The sequence below is a fragment of the Oryctolagus cuniculus genome, chromosome 14, assembly GCF_051225735.1.
Source record: "Oryctolagus cuniculus isolate XC-2025 breed Fujian yellow rabbit chromosome 14, ASM5122573v1, whole genome shotgun sequence".
NCBI classification, from domain to species: domain Eukaryota; kingdom Metazoa; phylum Chordata; class Mammalia; order Lagomorpha; family Leporidae; genus Oryctolagus; species Oryctolagus cuniculus.
The window spans coordinates 88,017,776-88,040,893 of record NC_142880.1 but is presented as its reverse complement, the minus strand read 5'-3'; the positions used below and the strand labels follow the sequence as shown (position 1 = coordinate 88,040,893).

The window sequence follows — 23,118 nt, the reverse complement described above, 5'->3', positions numbered from 1 at the left end:
ATATTTATGATGGGACATTTGGAAATATCTAATAAGGTTCCAGATGAATTTCCCCATTCCAGGAGCCTATCTTGAAGATTCACCTGCTTACGTGCCACATCACAAAGAGAACGACAATACTGCTCCAAGTTTGTCTGAGGACTAAGAGGCTGACTGGAACCCAGGAGCTTCAATGCTAAAATTGGGGTGGCTCCAGGGAAGTCAGGGCTACTGGCTATCCCGGTAAAATATTACCCTAAAATTCACTGGTTTACAACAAGTCACATTTATCTCATGGTCTCTGTGTGTCAAGAGTCTGGACCTCTGCCCCCTTCTCCCGTAGTCTGCAGTCAAGAGGTCAGAGGGGGCCAGGGTCCTATCAGAATGTTCTGCTTCCCCGCTCACTTCCGTGATGGCTGGCAGGATTCTGTTCCTCAAAGGCTGTAGGGCTTCAATTACTTGCTGGCTGTGGGCTGGAGACTTCCCTTAGCTCCTTGCTACATGGGCCTCTCCAATGGGGTATCTTGCTTTATTAACACCAGTAAAAGGGAGAGAATGTGCTAACAAAAAAGAAGTCCGAAATTTTGGGAACCTAGTCACAGATGTGGCGTGTCTTCAATATTTGCCACCCAAGAGGTCTTCAAAAAGCTCATATGAAATACATATCATTGGAAGAAAAAAAAACCCTATGGTGGATCTCAAAACTTTTTTGCAGCAAAGTAAACATCTTTCAATTCCATTTTCCACAAACTTTTTGAAGTTATCTTGTATTCTGTTGGTTAGAAGCAAGTGACTCAAAGAGAAGGATTATCAAAAACCAGAGGTAAAGATCATCGCTGGGACCGGTTCAGAGTCTACTTGAATCCAGGCCTGGTGACACATGGGTGGCAGGAGCCCAGACATGGGCCATCTTCTGCTATTTTTCTATAGCCATTAGCAAGGAGCTGGATTGGAAGTGGAGCAGGCAGAACATGAGTGCTGGCCCCACAGGGGTCACTTTTATTATCAGCAATGCTGCCTGAAAAATGTAGTTTTTGGTCTCCCCTTAAATGTTGCCAGGGTAGCAGAGCTACCCTATAGACCACAGGTTGAAATCTCATGAGAAGGAGAAGGTTTGCTCTCCGTTTCCCCACCCACCCTTATAAGAGCACCTGCAAAGTCTCCTCTCCAGAGAGGAGTAGCACAACAAGCAGGATTGCTCAAATGGCTTTGGAGGAGCCATAAGGAAAGATGGGGATGAAGAGGAGGAATTCCCAAACCAATCCTATCTCCTCGTCTTCTTCTTCTGAAGCAAACCCTGCTTGAAGTATAAAGCTGATGGGGCCGGTGCCGTGGCGCAGCAGGTTCATCCTCCACCTGCGGTGCCAGCATCCCGTATGGGCACTGGTTCTAGTCCCGGCTGCTCCTCTTCCAATCCAGCTCTCTGCTGTGGCCTGGGAAAGTAGTAGAAAATGGCCCAAGTCCTTGGGCCCCTGCACCCGCATGGGAGACCAGGAAGAAGCACCTGGCTCCTGGCCTCGGATCAGTGTGGTTCTGTCCATTGAGGCCATTTGGGGAGTGAACCAATGGAAGGAAGACCTCTCTCTCTGTCTCTCCCTCTCACTGTCTGTAACTCTGCTTCTCAAATAAATAAATAAAATATTTTTAAAACAACTAAAAAGAAGTATAAAGCTGATGTGTTCTGGGAGCTTTGTGTGTGTGTGTGTGTGTTTGTGTGTGTATGTATTTTTAAATAAAGAGGCTATTGTGGAAATAACCCAGTTAGGTCTTAGGGCACTATCTAAGAGCCAGCAGCTGAAGTGCTTGGGACATTTAAAGAAAAATGTAAATGTCACCACTCTCTATATGCCCTGCACATAATAAGGCAAGAGAGTCAGCAAAGTTGCCTGTCAAGTCACAGCAGTCCCACCCCGAGAACACTTCTTCAGCCACTGCCCTCCACTGCCTCCCAGGCAGGTGTTTCTGCTAGGACTAGGATGCAGGCCCAGCCAGGTGGGATAGCTCACCTGTTGCTCCCCTACAGGCCCCTGAGCCCATAGACCCACTCTACTCTGCTCTCTTGCACAGTGTGCCCTCTTTTCCCCTTCCAGATTTTTTTTTTAATTTTTGACAGGCAGAGTGGACAGTGAGAGAGAGAGACAGAGAGAAAGGTCTTCCTTTGCCGTTGGTTCACCCTCCAATGGCCACCACGGCCGGCGCGGTGCATCGCGCTGATCTGAAGCCAGGAGCCAGATGATTCTCCTGGCCTCCCATGTGGGTGCAGGGCCCAAGCACTTGGGCCATCCTCCACTGCACTCCCTGGCTACAGCAGAGAGCTGGACTGGAAGAAGGGCAACTGGGACAGAATCCAGTGTCCCGACCAGGACTAGAACCCAGTGTGCCGGTGCCACAAGGCAGAGGATTAGCCTATTGAGCCACGGCGCTGGCTCCCTTCCAGATTTTAACAGTTGGCACTATTGCATGTTCCCTGGGATAGGAGCTTGGAGAGAGTTTAGGGTCCATATGGTTGATGTGCAGAATGAAGGTCAAGCTTCTATTCACACAGCAACAAGTTGTTTTCCCCAGAGAGCGAATACCTCCATCAAAATCATCTGCTTGGGTATGTTGAAAGGATCTCTGGTGATTCTTTTCCCTCTGAGTCCCATTTTGTAAAGCCCTCTTCTAGTTCCTGATTTCTTAGCTTGGTGGGTGCCGTGCCCTGGGGAATGGGAGGAGGCCAGGAGCTCATCCTGCCCATAACTACCGCCCCTTTTGCAAACATCTGCTTGTTTGTTCCAAGATGTTCATTGCATGCCAAGGGCAAGAGGTTTCCCCTTAAAGTGAACCCTGTCTTCTCTCAAGGACCTATGGCAGGCAACTCTATGGAGATGCTGCATTTGTCTTCCAGGCTCTGCTGAGACCTCCCCCATGGTCAAAACTGCCGTCTGCAGCATGTAGTCAGGCACTCACCCAGTGGAAGCCTGGTCCTTTTCTCCCTGAGCTTATCAATCCACTTCTATGATCCCAGCAGTGCCTAGGTCAAGACCAGACCCCAGGGGCAAGTGGAACAAGCAGGCATCTGTGGCCACAGAGGAGTGGAGTAGTGATTCTCTACAAGGTTCGTTTCAGGGAGGAGAGGAAATAGAGGGCGAAGTCGGAGAAGGCAGAGGGGAGAGTTGGGAGAAGCCGGCAGATGTTGTCAAAGCCACCCTTTCAAGTGTCCTGTGCACTAGGAATCTGCAGATGCGCGTTGGCAGGGCTACAGTCAGTGCAGCGGGAGGCTGGGCCTTGCACATCTGGAAAGCATTTGGTAGGGGGCAGAGTGCAAACGCTTTCTGCTTCGTCTGCCTTCAGGCCGGCGCTGAGGGAGGGGCTGGCCCTGCACAGACAAACGAGTCCCTCTGGCCCTGCTCTGTTAAAAGCCCCCCCCCCCCGAAACAGGAGGCTATCCCCTGCATCAGCTCAATCACATGGAAAAGTTGAAATGCTTATAAAAAGGGAGAAGGGGATGGGGGCAGGAGGGGAGGGAGGAAGAGAATGCACCACAACTGAGAGCCTGGCTGGAAATCAAGAAACAAAATGTACTTGGACCAAGTCCAGGGCATGAGTTAACTTGAGAGCAAAGAACACCATTCAGGAGAGGACACACACACAAAAAAAAGAAGCAGCAGCCGCCTCTCTCCTGCATCGTAACACCCAGGATCCAGCTCACATCACCACTTACATTTCTCAGAAATCCCTGTACATTTTGCCTTCATTTATTTCAAGAATGTAGAGAGCTGTCTCCATCCAAAGGGAATGACTTCCTCCCTTTGGAAAGATTAATAGGGTCTGCAGAGCAGGGAGGCAGACCCCCCCCCAGGGCCCCGGGCATCACCCCTTGCTCCACAGCCTCCCGCTGTCAGATGCAAACCTTGTCCTCACGCCCAGAACAAGGCAAGGTCACCCCGGGTGCTCGGCTGCCCTCAGTAGACAAGCACATCTTCAGGGTGAACTTGGGTCCCCACAGCAACTCCTCCAGGCTCAAGAGTGCAGGCAGAATGGCTTGCAGCTGCTCTCAAGCTGCATTCATGGCCTCGTGTGCCTGCTTGGCAGGGTGGTCCCGTGAGCAGAGGTAATGAGTTAAAGGCACTGGGACTGACTCAACAGTAGCTAACATGATCCAGGGCCTCAGAAGGATTAGCTTCCACCTAGGGACAGAAAACAGCACGAAAAAAGATGAGTAACAAATGCAACACGAAATGGAGTAAATGGCAACTCCAGCTTAATCAGGTTCAGCCAGATCTCCCCATCCTGCTCGCCACCAGGCCTGCTCAGCCTCCCGCATCCCCTACCTGGATGGATGTCCCTGCCATCGCTGTGCTTGCCCAGGTCAGAAATGTCACCTGTCTCTCTTCATCACCTTGCTGACCCAACAGGGCCCTGTTACTTTATGCTCTTATCATCTCTGAGCGTGTTGCCCTCACAGTATCTCTAGACTCAGGTCACTGCAGCTGCCTCCCAATTGGGTCCCCTGCTGCTGACCTGCCAAAGCCATTCTTGTGTTACCTGTCTGAAATACAGACCTGAGCGTGCCGCCTCTCTCCATGGCCCAGTGGCTCACCACAGCTTTCCAGGTAAAGTCTGGCCTCCTGAGCAGGACATACCAAACCTTTGTGATCTGGTGTTTGTATAATTTCCAAGCCTCTCCTTTGGGGGTCAGTTGGCAAATGCAGCATAACCAGATCTGCACTCACGCCACTGTGTCATCTTGTACAACCCATTCCTCCCTCAAGGAACAATGAACTTCTTTTGACCTCCTGCTCCGAGCCATTGCACAGGATGTCCCTATCTGTAGGAAGAGCCTCTTGCAGCCAGCCTCATGCCTCATCACCCTTCAAGTCCAAGTTCCTACAAGAAGTCTTCTCTTAGCAGTACAGTGAACATCAGGGCTACCAAAATGTGACACGGTCATTGTGTGCTGCCGAAACCTCTACAAGGTGCTTCCTGGGAGCAGGGACCATGTTTTCTCTTGGTCTTACATCCTTCCTGGCACATAGTAGGTTTTCAACAGTAGCTGCATTAAAGAGTACAAGGAGCTTTTTTAAGATGTATTTTTATATATTTTAAAGGCATAGTTACAGAGGGAAAGAGAGAACGACACAGAGAGATATTCTACCCACTGGTTCACCCCCCAGATGGCCACAATGTCTATGGCTGGACCAGATTGAAGCCAGGAGCCAGAAGCCAGAGGCCAGGAGCTTCTCCCAGGTCTCCCATGTGGGTGCAGGGACCCAAACACTTGGGCCATCCTCACTGTGCTTTCCCAGGACATTAGCAGGGAGCTGGATCAGAAGTTTAGCAGCCGCGACAAGACCAGTGCCCACAGGGGCTGCCAGCATCACAGTTGGTGGCTTTACCCACTATGCCACAACACCGGCCTCTACAAACAGCTTTTTTTTTTTTTTTGACAGGCAGAGTGGACAGTGAGAGAGAGAGACAGAGAGAAAGGTCTTCCTTTGCCGTTGGTTCACCCTCCAATGGCCACCGCGGCCGGCGAGAAGCCAGGAGCCAGGTGCTTCCACCAGGGCTCCCATGGGGTGCAGGGCCCAAGCACCTGGGCCATCCTCCACTGCACTCCCTGGCCACAGCAGAGAGCTGGACTGGAAGAGGGGCAACCGGGACAGAATCCGGCGCCCCGACCGGGACTAGAACCCGGTGTGCCGGCACCGCAGGCAGAGGATTAGCCTAGTGAGCCGCGGCGCCGGCCTACAAACAGCTTTTAACTTCCTAGTTACACTCTGCCCTGAAGGTTGTGACTCAGTGTAGTAGCATAAGTGCTTCAGTCCCTCCACTCAGACTGTAAGCAAGTTCAGGAAGGGACAGCATAGCCAGAGAGGACTTCTCAGAGAAGAGTTGCCAGATTTAGCCAAATTACAATACAAGATGCCTAATTAAACTGGAATTGTAGATTAACAATGAGCAGTTTCTTTAATCTAAGACTGTCCCACATAAAATTGGAGAAATACAGTATTCATTTATCTGCAATCCTATTGGGCTGAGTGTTCTATACTTTATCTTACCACCCTATCTTGAGGAACCTTCCTGTAAGCAAGATCTTGCGGGGTGAGTCACCTTTGGAGAGGACAGAGTTGAGAGGCTGAGTGGAAAACAAACGACGCAGGCACTGCATGGCTGCCAGGCACTTTCAGAGTGGTCTGGCTGGAGGGTGATGTCTCTGCTCGCAGAGCATAGGAGGCCAAATGAAAGTGGGGAGATTCAAGCGGAGGTGGCCCGAGAGGGATAGCCTCAATTGCTCGGATCTGTGCTCAGAGTTAGAAATCCTGGACTGCCCCTAAGGCAAGGGGAAGCAAACTGGACAGACATCTAAAAGTGTGTGTACAGAAGTTAGGATGGGCATCGTCTAAGAAACCCTCAGCAATTTAAGAGTTTACTCCCCTTTAGGGGAGGGGGCGCTGTGGTGTAGTGGATAAAGCCACCACCTGAGGTGCCATCAACCCATATGGGTGCTGGTTCGAGACCCGGCTGCTCTACATCTGATACAGCTCTCTACTGTGGCCTGGGAAAGCAGCAGAAGATGCCCCAAGTCCTTGGGCCCCTGCACCCACATGGGAAGACCCGGAGGAAGGTCCTGGCTCCTGGTGTCAGATCGGTGCAGCTCCGGCCGTTGCAGCCAATTGGGGAATAAACCAGTAGATGGAAGACCTCTCTCTCTCTCTTTCTCTCTCTCTCTTTTCTCTCTCTCTCTCTCTCTCTCTCTCTGCCTCCCCTTCTTTCTATGTGTAACTCTGACTTTAAAATAAATAAATATTTTAAAAAAAAAGAGTAAAGAGGAAAAAGCCAGGGTACAAGTGGCTGGTGGAGGCTGATGAACTTGAGGTAGACCAGTTGAACTTGATATGAAAGTACATGTATCATTGAATTACTGTATAACTGGGTTGGAGATAGGGTGCTGGAGCCTGGGCGTGACAGTGTCTGTGAAATGTCCCTGCATGTGTAATTGCGATGGTCAGCAGGGGCACTCTGTCACTTCCATGTTCTACACCCATGAAGCAGGAATGAGACCATGCAATACCCCAGACAGTGTAATAGATCACTGACCTCAATGTGTTCAGTGGCAACTCCTCATCCCACAGCTGCTGGGAGTCCACAAGGCCCCTGAGGAGGCATAATGCTCTCTGGCTTCCTGAAGGAAGACTTGATGCGGCTCATTATCAGACATTCCTAAGAGGGAGCCCAGCATTTTCCCAGTAAGCCGCTGAAAGGTGTTCTTTCTTTCTTTGCATGCATTTTATAAATACAACTTTAGGAACATAGTAATTCTATGTTCCCATCGTACCCAACCTTCCACCCACACTGCTACCCCACTTCCTCTTCCCTCTCCTGTTCCCAGTCTTGTCCTATACTAAGATCTATTTTCATTTAACTTTATACACAGAAGATTGACTCTACTCTAGGTAAAGAATTTAGCACTTTGTATGAGGAAAAAAGGAAAAAGAAGAGAGAAAGAAAGCAAAACTTAAAAAAAAAAAAAAAAACAGAAACAAAAACTGTTCCTCAACAGTCCAGACAAGGGCTGTTCAAAGTCATTGCATCTCGATGGTAATTTCGCTTTAAAAAAAAAAACTTGGCCGGCGCCGCGGCTCACTTGGCTAGTCCTCCGCCTGCAGCGCTGGCACCCCAGGTTCTAGTCCTGGTTGGGGTACCAGGTTCTGTCCCAGTTGCTCCTCTTCCAGTCCAGCTCTCTGCTGTGGCCCGGGAAGGCAGTGGAGGATGGCCCAAGTGCTTGGGCCCTGCACCAACATGGGAGACCAGGAGGAAGCACCTGGCTCCTGGCTTCAGATTGGCACAGCGCCCTGGCCATAGCAGCCATTTGGGGGGTGAGCCAATGGAAGGAAGACCTTTCTCTCTGTCTCTCTCTCTCACGGTCTAACTCTGCCTGTCAAAAAAAAAACTTAATCTTTAAAGAGGAACCCAAGAAGGATGCATCTTTTGTGAGCACTTAGAATAACTATAAGTTATGTGACACAGGAATATCCTCCACTTAATACACTAAAATGAAGTAATTCTTTGAGAACAAGTTTTACTATTATGTCTTATAATGCAACACTTTGAGAACAGAGGTCCTGCATGGTAAGTTAGCACACATGACTCCTGTTGTTAATTTAACAATTACCACTCTTATGTACAACATCAGTGATAACCTGAGGCTCTTAACATGAGCTGCCGAGGCTACAGAAGCCTTTTGGATCCACAATGTCTTCAGTATTTCGACAAGGCCATAGGCAAAGTTCCCTTCAGAGGAACGTACATCCTTCTTTGGTGGCCAGTTTTTCCACTGGGGTCTCACCCATAGAGGTCCTTCGTGCAGAATGTTTTTCCCACTCTGTCTTGACTTTCCTTGTCTGAAATGCTTCCCTGGGCTTTTCAGCCAGACCAGAATGAGAAAGACATTCTAAAGCCTAGATGTATAATCATTTAGATTTGCACCTCAGTGGTGGAAACTGCTTTTCCATGCAAGTCTGGTGGAGGAAAAGTCTACGGAAATCAGATATGAGAGGGTTTTGAAACATGCATGCTATGCAAAGCGAAGACTGCTGTTAGTCCCCCAAACTGAGTATCTAGTGTGCAGCACAGAGCAGTCACCCAGACATCCACAGCCACATATGTGTACTGCAAAACATCAGAATATTTAAAGCAATGGCATTCAACCCCCCAATACTCGCTTAGCCCCTCTTGCTGTTCTGCTACTTAGCTTTTATAATCATCCATTGTACCATGTAACCTCTTATTAATTTTTTGTTCCCTTGACTGCCCATAAGAATGTATGAAATTTGAGGGTAAAAACTGAATATTTGCTTTTTTCAGTGCTGTATCACTCCATGTCCCAAACAGTGCTTATTTCTGATTGAATGAATTAACTTTAGATTTCAAAGAGATGACTGAGCTTGCTACCATGCATCTCTATATTTCTTGGTAGGGAGGGAGCATCCTAATAGACCAACGTGAGAGAAATCTCATAATCACTGCATCCATTGTCATCTGACTGAGATGAAGTCATCATGAAGGCTTATCAGAAGACTGGCCACGTGCACACTTGGTCATCCTCCCAGTACGATGTTTGTCGGTGCGTGCTGAACTTCTTCCTGGTAGAAGACCCTACAAGCATCTCTGGTGACCCACTAGAGTTAATTCCCCCTCCTTTATACAGGCCTTGCTTAGTCTAGCTGTTTGCTTTCTCTTGTACCTCTAGAATCCTCAGAACTTTGACCTAACCCTGCTAAGGACTGACTTGACAAAGGTACCCTATTGACTGTGCTTTTCTCATCCTCCTGGGATATTGTGTTGGTCTCAAATGCCAAAGAAGAGCCACACTTGAACTCAGATTCTAGAGCTCAGCACGTGCACGGAGCCTATGGCTGCTTTCACAGTCCATTCAGCTGAGTCTGTAGCAATGCCAACTCCCTCAGAGCATGGACTGGACACCTCCTTGACCATGACGCTCTTCAGAGAGGATGGAAAAGAAAGGATTCCCGCTTAGCTTCACAGCATGAACAAGCTTCCCTACAGCAAACACACATAAAAACACACTGCAGCTCAAGTTCAGATGAGCATTGAGAGGTATCCAGCTGCACTCCCAAACCCAACTAGGATGTGTTCTGGTTAAATTGTGGAAGAGGCTGGCAAGCCTTCGAGAACTAATGTGGCGGTCCATGAGGTTGTCACGTCTGAGCTCGCATGGCCTCCCTAGGAAGAAGGAGGCTGGGGAAAACAAGACTCAGTAGCAGCAAGCTAAGGAGCTAGGGGCCCCAGCTAGAGAAGAAAGCCACTAAGTAACTGACTCCCTCCCGAAGTCTGGTTTCAAGGAGCTTGGGGTAAACTTGCAGAGACTGGGAGTTGGGGAGCTGCCACAAGGTCCACAGAGGGCAAACTGGAGCACCTAACAACATCACGAGTGGTGGCACCTGCATTCATCAAGTCATCATGGCAGGAAACATTGTGCCCCCTCTTTCACCAGTCCCAGCATTCTTGGCCCCATCTCTGCCTCTTCCCAATGATTCACTGATGGCCACCCACAAAAAGGCTGAAGAAGAGGCTCCCCTGCTCCCTCCTGCTCGCCTGAGAACCTGCTTCCTGCATGCCCTCCCTGTGCTCTGAAGGTCCATCCGGCTGCCTGGAGCCTGACAACCATTCTTTTCCATTCTTGTCCTCTTTCGATTACTGGCAGACATGAGGCTGATGGGTCAGGGTTTATAGACACTATTACTGCCAGATCCTCTTTCCTGCATTGTCTGGAAGCCTGTCTCCATTTAAGGCCTAATCCTTTTTGCCATTTTTGACCTAGTTCCCATTATTTTATATTTTTCCATATTAAGTCAAATAAGCCACTTGTCAGCCTGCATATATCTTATTGGCTCCAGCTCTTCTATTGTGATTCAAATGAATGCCTGATGGAAAAAAATATACAGGCCAACCCCAGAGACTCATCCACTTGCTTAGCTTACAGAATAATAGACTATTTGGAAAGCTTCTTTTAAAAACCCTGCTGGTATTGCTAACCAGACAAAGGGGTGCTGCAAATCATTACCACCCCATTCCCTGCCACCTTCGGAAGAGAGAATGCACCAAATACATAAAAAAATATGGGGGTGGGGGAAGTGTGGATAAAGCATTCCTGGACAACTGTTAAGTCTACCCATTCCCGGATGAAAAAATTGATAACTGTTGACAAATGTGTTTCATAAATAAGGTGGAGGAAGATGAAATTGAGCAAGAGATGAATCAAGAGTTTCATGATAATAATCAGTCATTCTGCTAAGGCATAATTAATTCTCCCTCCTTACCTTCCATCCCAGATAACTCAGATAACTGTACGTGTACAGAGCAAAAGCTTAAGAGTCACAGCTTTGGAAACTTGTATTTCTTTAAGCATGCATGGCATGACCATGGTGTTAAACAGACACCTTTAGGGATAAATAATCCACAGACTGATGCCCCACCCCTTTCATATTTCAGAAGGAATCACATGTTCTGTGTGTCCTGCAAACTCTTTGAACAAAACCAAATTTCTAAAGGCTCTCACAATTGCTTGAATATGTTATGTTTTCTTTCCCATCATTTAGGGCAACATTAGGACTACTCAGGGATGCTATTCCTAAACTATTTTCCTCCTCAAAAGCCAAATGGTTGGGGGAGGGTTCATTGTGGCACAGTGGGTTAAGCCACTGCTTAGGACTCCCATATCTCATGTTGAAGTACCTGGGATGGAATCCCACCACTGCTCCCAATCCAGCTCCCTGTTAATGCACTGGGAAGCAGCATACTACGGCTCAAGAACTTGGGTTCCTGCCACACAAATGGGAGACACAAGTGGAGTTCCTGACTCCTGGCTTCAGTCTGGCCCAACCCTGCATGCACTTGGGGAGTGAGCCAGCAAAGGGAAGACTCATCCCTATCTATCTGTCTGTCTATCTATCTATCTATCTATCATCTGTCTATGCATCTATCTACCTCTGTTTACCTCTCTGTCTCTCAAGTAATAAATAAAAGAAACAGATAAATGTTCTAAGTCAAATAGTTTGCAGCTGATCAGCGGAAACTGCAAAGAAGGTGTGACTCAGGGATTACACCAAGAAACTGTAATGTCAGGGTGGGTTTATAATTCTTGACAAAGTGGTAATGGCCTTGGCCTGGCTTTTGGCAATTTGCAATATACAATCAAGAAATACCACCTGATGCAGGTAAGAAATCAAAAATAGAGTCTACTGGATTTTGAACTTGCAATGATAGAAACTGCTAGTTATTTTTCCAGTTCTCTTGGAATTATAGATTCAATGCACTCAACTTTAAAATAATATTTTCTTGCATCAATAAAAAGAGTAAAAATAGAAAAGAACAATAAATGTGACATCTTGTATCATGTGTGTTCATGCATTATTTTAACACAACCATTTATCAGGTAACTGTTATCATTGGTATATACATTTTATAGATAAAAATATAAAGTTCCACTAGTCACCTCAGCCAATGTCACAGAGCACCTGGCAGGGCCAGACTGTACACAGATCCACCTGAGTTCAATGCCCATGCATTCCAGCAGATTCATGATGGAAATGTTTTCATAGATACATACAAAGGAGGGCAGAAGTGGCCAGTGCTGTGGCTCAATAGGCTAATCCTCCACCTAGCAGCACTGGCACACCGGGTTCTAGTCCCAGTCGGGGCGCGGGATTCTGTCCCGGTTGCCCCTCTTCCAGGCCAGCTCTCTGCTGTGGCCCGGGAAGGCAGTGGAGGATGGCCCAAGTCCTTGGGCCCTGCACCCCATGGAGACCAGGAGAAGCACCTGGCTCCTGCCTTCGGATCAGCGCGGTGCGCCGGCCACAGTGCGCCAGCCATGGCGGCCATTGGAGGGTGAACCAACAGCAAAAGGAAGACCCTTCTCTCTGTCTCTCTCTCTCACTATCCACTCTGCCTGTCAAAAAAAAAAAAAAAAAAAAAAAAAAGGAGGGCAGAAGCAATTACAACAAGCCCCCACCAAAGACAAGTTCCCAACGCTCTTCCACCAACCTACATGCTACAAGTGAGAGTAATTCAACATGTTCACTGAAAAATGGCATCGAAAGACAAGTTTATTTCGGTGCAAAAAATGGGAATCCATGCATAATTTTTCATAATATTCATGTCTGTGCACTTTTTGAAATACCCTCAATTATTCATAATTTAACAACAAAAAAGGATGGAAATCATCTTAACGTACTACTGTATAAGCTTTGCGTTTTCAAATGAAGTACATCATGGAGGCCATCTCACAACAGTAATTATGTTTCTACCACATCATATTTACACACATTTTAATCCTTTAAGATAAGCTAATAGAAATAATACATACATTTTATTGCCAAATTGCTTGGAGGAGTACATACGAATTTTGTTCCCATTGGCAATTTTTAAAACACCCACTTGTCAACATAATTGTCAACATTGAATATCCATATTTTGTCACTTTTGCCAATTTAAAAGGGAAATAGCAAGATCTCATAGATGTTGCATTTTTTCTTCCTCAATGATTACTGTGGCAGACCATGTTTCATTTGTTTTTTTTGGCACTGATGTTGGATCTATGTGAAATCTGTACAGATTTCTACACCATATTTTTTATTCAAGTCCATTGTATATATTTGCCATAATGAGTGTGAAATATATTTATCCTGATTTTTCATTTGTTTTTAATTTTTTCATTGCAGAGAACTGATTTTTTTTCTTTTTTGGTTTCTGTTAGTGACATAATTTTTAAAACAAGAATCTTTCTCTACATCAAGATTGTAAAAATGTTCACCTAAATTTTCTTCTTACACCTCCAAAGAATTTTTTACATTTAAATGTCTAATGTGTGTGACATTTCTTGGTGTAAGATATATTTTATTTTTTACAATTTATTAAACCACAGCAACATTTACCAAAGAATTTTTCCTTTCATAACTCATTTAAAATTGTACCTTATTTTATTCCAGAATTATTGCTCTATTTCATAGATTTTATTCCTGATTCTTAGATTATTTATACCTGTCAGTTACTGTATCTTTATAAGCCACATTAATGTCTCAAGAGCAATCTTCCCTCCACTTTTGCCAACTGTTTATTCATTCAAGTGCGCTTAAGAATTATTCTGTAAGTATCCCTAAAAGTGGGTAGTATGGTAAAAATTGTGTTACACCATTAGAATAATATGGAAAGAATCTACAGTCCTACCATCTGAGCAAACTGTTCCTTCCAGGAAAATCAAGGTGTGTCCATTTATTCAAGTTTGCTTTGATTTCTCCCAATAATGCATTTGCTTTCTCCATATACGTTATAATGCCTGCTGTTATACGAACAGAATCTTCTCCATGTTATATTTCATCACAGGCTACTGTGAATCCTACACTTACGACTGGACTCCAAGCTGACTTATTTTATACAAGGGTTGATCTCCAGAGAGGTAAATCACCATTGGAAAGTCACCCATTTCATGCGCAACCCAACTCGGCACACAGAGGCACCAGCTGGTCCTCACCATTTCCTCTCCAAGACCCATCTCTGAACACCCCACTTCTCCCCATCGCCACCACCACCACGCCAGCTGAGGCACCAGTATCTACCGCCTGTGTTATAATTACTGTAACTCCCCAAGTGTTCCCCCCATCCTAAACTTCCCCATTAATCCAATCCTGGGATTCTAAAGATGGGCAAACCATATGAAGCCCCTGCTTAAAGCCCTCTAGGGGCTTCCCACAACAGTTAAAACACATTCCACATGTTTTACTCCAGCCAACAAGGATCCACATGGTTTGAGCGCCACACCTGTGGCACACATCTCCCACCTGGAGTGCCCTTGCTCAAGGTGCTCCACCACCCTCTCCTTCCTCCAATTCCTTGCATAATCATCTCCTCTTTGGGGCCTTTCGGGCGAGCTGTGGCCTCAACCTGGAAGCTCTTCTCCTGCAGAGCCGCTCCTTCTGAGCTTTCAAAGACCACTTTAGAAGTCACCTGCTCAGCAAAATGCTCCCTGAACATTCAGACAACACAGACCCCATCACTCTCCGATCACATCCTTCCTTCTGTTTTATTTTTATATAAACATTTTTATAGCATTCTATGTATTTGTTCATATCATCTCCCCTTATCCTGCCTTCTACCTTCATCTTGAAGGCAAGGTTTCAGAAGAGTCAAAACTTCTATCTTGAGACTGTTGAGCTGACTGGGACTAGGAACAGTGATCAGCACACAGTTGGTCCCCATCAGCTGTGGAAGCAGTACACAGTTTACTACTAGGAAGACTAATATTTTATCTGTCTCAGTTATTTAACTTAAGCTCCTGGGAAATACTGAGCGAATGTTGCTTTCTCCAGTTGTAAAATTGGGTGATTAGTGACTGAGAAAAGAAATCTATAAATCCTAACATGATCCTGGCACATAGTAGGTACTCAAGATGCACTAGATCTTTGCCTGTTCCTGAGCTGCTCCCCCCACCCAACCCCAAACTAGCATCCCTACCTATGTTTCCCACAGCCCTGGGGAGCTATGGGATTTAGAGCCCAGAAAGCGTCATTATTAGACAAAATGAAACTTTCAAATTAGGTGCAATACAGGAAGTGCTACCATCTGGTGTGGGTCTTTGTTGTAATTTGTTTTCTGAAATTCAGAGTGAATAGACATTTCAGCAAGTTAGTCCCTTCCCTAAACCAGAACATAGAGTCCAAGACAAGGACATTGAACAGGTCAACAAATAGCTGTCATTTTGCTACAAATAGACTCAGTTTGGGTCTATAATCTTAATGCCACATTAGGGGAACATACTCATTGCTCAGATGTCACATAGCACATTGGAATTATAAAAGTGGGTATTAAACGTAATCCCCAGAGGAGGATCCAAAATTGAAATAAATCGATGATTATAGTTTCCTAGGGCAATTTCACTGAATTTCCATGGGCCTCCAACATCAGGGGGGTACATAAATTATACAAGGCTATAAAGTCTGACAGAGTAAAAGTGGCTCATTCTGAAAAAGGAAATGAATTCTTTGACCTTGACTATCAAAACATGGTCATGGATTATTCTATGCTTTCCCTTGGAGTTCACAAGTGAGAAGCTAATTTTGTTTCTCTTTAATTATACTTTTGGGGTGTATGCTCATGTACACATATTCCTCAATCTTTTTTATCTTTTAATTAACAATAAATATGTGTGTTTAGGGAGACCATGTGACATTTCAGTGTATGTGTATAATGTGTACTGATTTGATCAAGGTCACCAACATTTCCCCCTTTTTGACATGACTTGACGATGGGAGCCTTGGAGTTCCTCTGTTTCATTCACCGGTAAAATACATAATAGGCTGCTGAAAACCAGGGCCACCCTACTAGGCTGTATAACACTAGGAACTTCTTTTTTCTGCCTATGTCTCATTTGTACAAGTAGCCTAGTCACCAAAAAGACCAACAATGTCACTGTGGCATTCACTGAGTATCAAGTGGCCCTGGTTCAGATCAGAGCTCAGTCTACTTGAAATATTACCTGAAAAGTTGTGGGCAAAAATTACAGGTCACCCCTTGTTATGGAGAAGTTGTATGTCCATGTAACATACGTTTCCCTAAAAACAGCTAGACAAGAACCAGCCCCACCAGGCAGCAGGAACACCAGTCAAGAGCAGATACTGAGAGTGGAATGTGCAGAGACTCTGCTTTGGATCCCTGCTCCACATCTTCTAGCTGTGAGGATTTGGGCAGATTACTTAACCCTTCTGTGCCCTGATCTCATTGTCTGTAAAACGGGGTTGATAGTAACAGCACCCACATCACAGGACATGTAAGAAACTCAAGAAAGCCTACTGTTTAAAAACAAGCTTTGCGTGTATTTATTTTAGTTGTTATCTATTTATTTGTATCTTATTTGAAAAACAGAGGGACACTAACAGTTCACTCCTGAACTGTCCACAACAGTTAGGGAGGGGTAGGGCCAGAGCCAGGAATCAGAAACTCCATCATGCATGGCAGGGACCTTCTAGAACAGCGTAGAGCCCATGGTGTTTTCCTTCCTACTAACATTCTTGTGTTCAGGGTTAACACTCATCCTGCTTAGGCTCCGCTGTGGCCTCAGGATGAAAAGCTCCCTCCACTTCCGTCCTCCACTCATGACCGTTAATTGTGCTGTTTCTTTGCAGGTAAATCCCAAGCAGGCCCTGCGAAGAACTCACGGTCAGCCTTCACTGCTTCCTTCCAGGATAGATGTACATTAGCAGGTAGCTGGAATCTGAAGTGGAGTTAGAATCCAAACTCAGACACTCTGAATGGGAAGTGGGTGTCCCAAGCAGTGTTTCTACCACTGAAACAAATACCTACCTGCTCAGGGAAGCTTATTAAAGCCCTTATATATCTGAATGATAACTCAAGAGAGATTTCTAATATATTTTTTCCTATGAAATTCCGTCCTAAGTCAGAAAGAAAGGGGTAAAACTCCCTCTCTACCCTTAGGCACCCTTCATCTGCTCTTGGGATCTATCCAGGCCCTGAAGAGATTGGGTCATGCCCACAGCACTGGTGAGAACAGTTCTCCTTCACTCAAATTCACATTAATCTCTCCCAGAAGCACCCTCACAGACACGCCTAGAAGTAATGGCTCACCAGATATCTGGGCAGCCTTCAACTCCACCGAGCTGACGCATAAAAGTAGCATCACAGCCAGTAAAATAAATAAAAAATCCAGTCCAACTTGTCTTTAAAATCAAACAGGGTCGGGGTGGGAGGAGTGTGTGGCCCTAGTGGTTGAGACACCTGTTAGGATGCCCATGTCAGTGCCTGGGTTCAACACCTGGCTCCATTCCCGACTCCAGCTTCCCGCTAACGGAGAGCATGTGAAACGGCAGTAATGGCCCAGGTGATTGGATTTCTGCCACCCACGCAAGATTCCTGGTTAGAGTTCAGAGGTTCCCGGCTTCCCTCCCTACTCCCCTCTTGCAAGCATTTGAGGAGTGACTCATGGGATAGGAGCAATCTCTCTCTCTCTCTCTCTCTCTCTCTCCTCTAACCCTCCCCCCTTTTATATAAACACAACTTTTTGACAAATCAAAGGAAGCTACAGAACTTGAACTCTGGTTCTCTGGGTTCCAGGCCTCCCAGCCACTTTCTGCCAGTGTCATTACAAGCATCGGCCTGTTCTCAGGACGTAGGTCCTGTCAGTAAGCTTCCGCTGCTTGACAAAGCATAGAATCTCAAACCATTCACTCCTGAGGAACCCACAGAATCACAATAAGTGACAGAAGGCAGTATCACCTTTATCCTCTCTAGACTATGAAGCCTGGAGTGGAAGAAACCTTCCAGACCTCTGCAGCATACCCATGCGCTTGTGTCGTGCACCTCACCACTCACAGCTCACTCCATCCCGCCCCTGCGCACTGAGCCCTCCTCGGTGGCCTTTCTGAAATCTGCAGACACCTCTCAGTGCAGTCCATGAGAGGGGGTGATTCTAAAACTCGGGTTTGGGAATGGGGAGGAGGAAACACGCTTTGTGAATCTCACCCACAGTAGCCACTGAAGAAGATTTGGGGCCAGCTCAGAGGAAGTGTGGATCTCTGGGCACGCAGGGCAAACTTGAAGGATAGTTCCCTAAGGTTAGAACCAAGACACCATCAGCCCATATATCACATTTGTAATAACAAGTCACCACGATGACAATGGCAGGAAAGCACCAAGAACATAAAATATTACAAGACAGAGAGGAAGCACATAGGAAAACTACGTACTGATCCTTTTTCTTCAGGACACAGCATTGAGAAAAATTAAGTCTTTCACCTCTGATGGCTTCCTGTGGCTAAGCCACAGAAATCTAATTGATAGAGGGGGGACCACAGAAATCTGCTGTCTGCTCTGGCTGTAGAGTCTTATTATTACAAGGCTTTGACTCAATTACTGGAACAAAGAAAGAACTGTTGTCCCAGCATCCTTATACTGACTGAATATACCCCAAATGCTTTTCTAATCTTTGTTTACTCATCTTCCCCCAATTATCTCCAGCAAGCTGGTGAGGTGGAACCCCCATGCCACACCCCACCACACACACACACAAGCACAAGACATGCAATTCTGCTTGATGCTGAGGGGTTTTCCAAATGCATTTTGTATTTCTAATGGAAAAAAGACAAAAGCGAGTGCCTGTGAAACAGAAGAGCAACCACTCCCTCCAGAATAGCATTGTAATACTGCTGGTATTAGAGTATATTTTCTCATCCTTGAGTTTAAAGGAGATGTTGGCGCCACAATGGCGTTTCACAAATATGTGCTTGCTTCTCATTAGATCCCTACATTGTCCAGCCCAAGCTCATACAGGCGTATCTTTCATATCTTCAATAAGCTGAACTCCCATGTTTAGCATAACAGTTATGACAACAGCATCCCATATCAGAGTACCTGGGTTCAATTCCTGGCTACAGCTCCTGACCCCAGCTTCCTGCTCATGCAGATCTTGGGAGACAGCAATGGGTTCCTGTCACCCAGGTAGGTGTTCTGGATTGCATTCCTGGCTCCTGGCTCCTGGCTCCTGGCTCCTGGCTCCTGGCTCCTGGCTACCGCCCCAGCCCCAGCCCAACTCCAATCCCAAACATTTCAGGCATTTGAGGAGTGACTCAGTGGACATGCATAGTCCATGAGAGAGGGTGACTTGAGGATGGCACTAGCAGATGGGAGCTCACTCTCTCTACTCCTCATAAATACATACATACATACATACAGAGCTCCAATGATACCTACCTATAATAAAATCCAGCCACAAGATAGGGTCTCGGGACAGTTCTATGGTCTTCCCTCCCTGACTTGTGGCAAGAGTAAACAACTTGACAAAGCCAGCAGGCTGTCTAAGAGGAAGCAGAGGCTAAGTAGTCTTACATCTCCTCTCTTGCCCTCCATCAAATATCTGCTTCATTCAGTGTCGTGTTAAAACGCCACCTCTTCTTCATCTGGAAAATCCCTACACCAACTCTCAGCTCCTCTGGTGCTTTCCCCAACTCTCAGAAAACCACGTCCCAGCCTTTCCCTGCTCAAAACACTTCCTTGCACAGAACTTTTCTCCCACTCATCAGTTTGAATTTCAATGACTTTCTGCAATTCTGTGTATTTGCGGTCTAGAATCCTAGAGCCAAATCCAGTGCCTGGTACTCGGGAATTTTTCTCTGAATAAATGAATGAATGAAGGATTGCGACTAAATAATCAGGAAGCCTCAGGAATGTGGGGTAGTGATACCTTCTGGGAATGCAATTCTCTCATTAGCAGTTCACCTTGCTATTGCAGATAAAGGACTCTCAAAGGCTCATGGTACATTTTTATTTATGCAAAGTATCCAGGCTCAGTTATAGTAGCTTAATCCTCTATGGCACGCAGACTGCAAAGCCTGTTGAGATGAAATTTAATGGTGGATGTATTTTTTTTTTTTTTTGACAGGCAGAGTGGATAGTGAGAGAGAGAGAGAGAGAGAGAAAGGTCTTCCTTTGCTGTTGGTTCACCCTCCAATGGCTGCCGCAGCCAGCACACTGTGGCCGGCGCACCGTGTTGATCCGAAGCCAGGAGCCAGGTACTTATCCTGGTCTCCCATGTGGGTGCAGGGCCCAAGCGCTTGAGCCATCCTCCACTGCACTCCCTGGCCACAGCAGAGAGCTGGCCTGGAAGAGGGGCAACCGGGACAGAATCCGGCGCCCCGACAGGGACTAGAACCCAGTGTGCTGGCGCCACAAGGCGGAGGATTAGCCTAGTGAGCCGCGGTGCCGACCTGGTGGATGTATTTTTAAACAAATGTTGCTCAGCCTTAAGAAAATAATAACAATAATTATGAGGAGGAGAATAATGATAAAGAAAACAATCCACTGAGGACAATGCAAGCTAATTTGCCACCAAAATTAATAGGAACAATCGACTTTCCTTTTGGTGATGTCCTTGTTCAGGAGCTGGTTAGTGGGCTCCTGGGAGCTCATCATATTATTAAAGATATTGTTGAAGTGGGCATTTGGCCTCGCAGTTAATATGCCAGTTAGGGTGCCGGAGTCTCCAATCAGAGTAGCTGGGTTCAATTCCTGGCTCTGGCTCCTGACTTCATCTTTTCACTAATGCAGACTAGGGAGGCAGTGATGATGTCATAAGTAATTAGGTTCCCACTGCCCATGTGGGAGACCTGGATTGAGTTCCCAACTCCCAGCTTTGACCTGGCGCAGGCCCAGCCATTGTGGGCATTTGAGAAGTGAACCAATGAATCAGAGTGCTGGTTTTTTCTGTGTGTCTCTCTGCCTCTTAAATAAATAAGTAATTTTAAACTGTACTATGTCTTGAACCAGAGATTCTGATCAATGATCAACAAAATTCTAGGTACTAGGTATAAAAGATTTAGGAAAGCAAATCTTCCAATGTTCCTAAAATTCTCAATTTATTATAATGTCTGTGTTTCAATAGTATTTCATTTTAAATAGCACTAGTTTTCCATGTTACTTAATGATGTATATTTCCATCTAAAATGTAATGAAATTCTTTGTTAATATCTAAAGTGGTCGATATGCAGAGCTCAATGTCCCTAGTGTATGCAAAATGCAACCCTAGGCTTTGATTATAAGTAGATGTTCTGCTCAGGGGACACTATGGACTCGCGGCCTATTTGAATTGACACAGTAAACTCTGTTAAAACAACAATAGGAACCACAGGGTTCTACTCTCCTCAAAGCTTAAAAGAAAGACTTGTGAGAAACCAATTCAATTCTTATTTTCCCCCATTTATGAGCAGTGTCCTTAGTTGTCAGAAAAACTAATCCTGGTTAAAGTTCAATTCAGAGTACAGAATTGAATTAACCAATGTTCCAGTAACAATAAAAAGACTAATAACCGAGTGATGACTTACACTTGCATAAGGCTGTCGTCCTGTTTTCGTGACATTGGGACCCGTATTTGTTACCCACGCAGCGCTCGCCAGCACACAGCCTGCAGAGAAGAGCAGCAGGGTTGGAACTGGATAAATAATCATTAGTGACAGTGATTGTGTTGACACGGCTTTCCATGGTGTTCTGCGTCATTCACTTGGGAGCCAAGGGTGAAATCTGACCATGAGTTCCTCTTTTCAGGGCCTACTTAAGATTCACCTGCAAAGAAACAGTACAATTCACGAGCAAGAGAGGAGAACGTAAGTGGAGGGAGCTTTCATCCTGTGAGGCCACAGTGGTGCCTAAGCATGACGAGTGATAACCCTGAACACAAGGGGAATTTTAGTAGGAAAGAAAACACCATGTGCTCTGTGCTATTCTAGGACCTCTGGGTCATGATTTAAACTTGGACTTTAAAGAGTAAGAGCTCTTGAGGATTGCAACTTGTAAAGCCTGAATCTTGGAGAGAACCCCATAAAGCCATCAAGTATAGGTTGGTGAAAGAACCCATACCCATTACCGGAGATAATGAAGACTTGCACAGCTAGACTCAGCAAACGTAGAGAAGGCTGGGATCACCCACTATCCCCGAAGTGGAACCAAGAGAGTCTGATGGACAAACCATGAGGCTTATAGCTTAGTAAAGGAACATTGACCCTGTCTCTATGATTTATTTAAGCAGAAAGTGACCTTGTTACAGGCAGTACAGATAGACTGGTGACCAGTTTAGATGCCAACTGAGAGAAGTTGAGCTTGTCACAGCATCTCCTACTGGCAGACAGAAAGGCCCAGCATTGGCAGAATCATTACCCAGGCAACCCAGAGTGGGCACCTAAGCTCATGAGCAGACACCTGTCCCTTGCAACACACTATGACTCCTGAAAGTTTGTGAAAGGCTAGGAGGCAAAGTCAGGCCAATCTGAACTCTCTGCTTTCCCGAGTCTGAACTTGGCCTTCCTAGAACGAGCCTTTAAAATTTAACATCAAAGCAAGATGTTCTGCAGCTTCTTAGAAGGAGACACTATCCCTTGCCCATTTGCTTTCTTTACTTAGAACTAAGCACATGCATTTCTCTGTAAAGCAATCTTTGGCCCTTCCCTTTCTTTGATGTTGTAATCAGTTGCACTAGAACCAGTGCTGGTAAACAAAAACCCAAATTGTGCTGTAGTTCCTGACAGTCATCAGAGCTTCTGACTTCCTATTCTGTGTCCCTGCCCCAATTCAGGATGGCCCTCAGGACTTCAACTTCAGGGTGCTGAGTTCCCGCCTAATCCTTCATCTGCCAGCAAAACTGGCCTGCTTTGAACTCCATTCTCTGACAATACACACATGCACCCTATTGAACATTTGTACTAATGCATGTGCAGTAAAAGGAGTGATTTAAGGAGCACTGAAAATGTAAGCATTCAGAGATGATATTTTTGTCAGAACACGCTTCTGTGTTCTTACTTTTGGTCTTGTGGTCCTTTGTACACTTGCATTCGGCTTGGCCTGAGTCCAGATGTGAGGCCAAATGGTAACAGCTGCATGAGCCTTCCTAACAGACTTGGAGCCCTCTGGTAAAGTTCCTATCAGCCTTTGACCCCAACCTCTATCTTCTAGTTCCTCAGTTTTATGTCTTGCCATCACTTTATTATACAAACCTACTATTAAAAATGCTACTTAGTTTTCTTTATGGAATGGGTTTTTGTGTAAACAAATTACTGTTAGTTAAGCTTCTGTTTTGTGACTTGT

The 23,118-nt window shown here is 45.8% G+C and overlaps 1 long non-coding RNA gene across 1 annotated transcript; it reads right to left on the bottom strand.

The window, feature by feature from the left end:
- Nucleotides 1–1,685: 1,685 nt before the first annotated feature.
- Nucleotides 1,686–21,679, bottom strand: LOC149122422 (uncharacterized). The gene is made up of 2 exons (XR_016220833.1): nt 21,366–21,679; nt 1,686–4,148 (listed from the first exon to the last, which is right to left on the bottom strand). It is a non-coding gene; the product is annotated as an uncharacterized LOC149122422 (long non-coding RNA).
- Nucleotides 21,680–23,118: the final 1,439 nt, after the last annotated feature.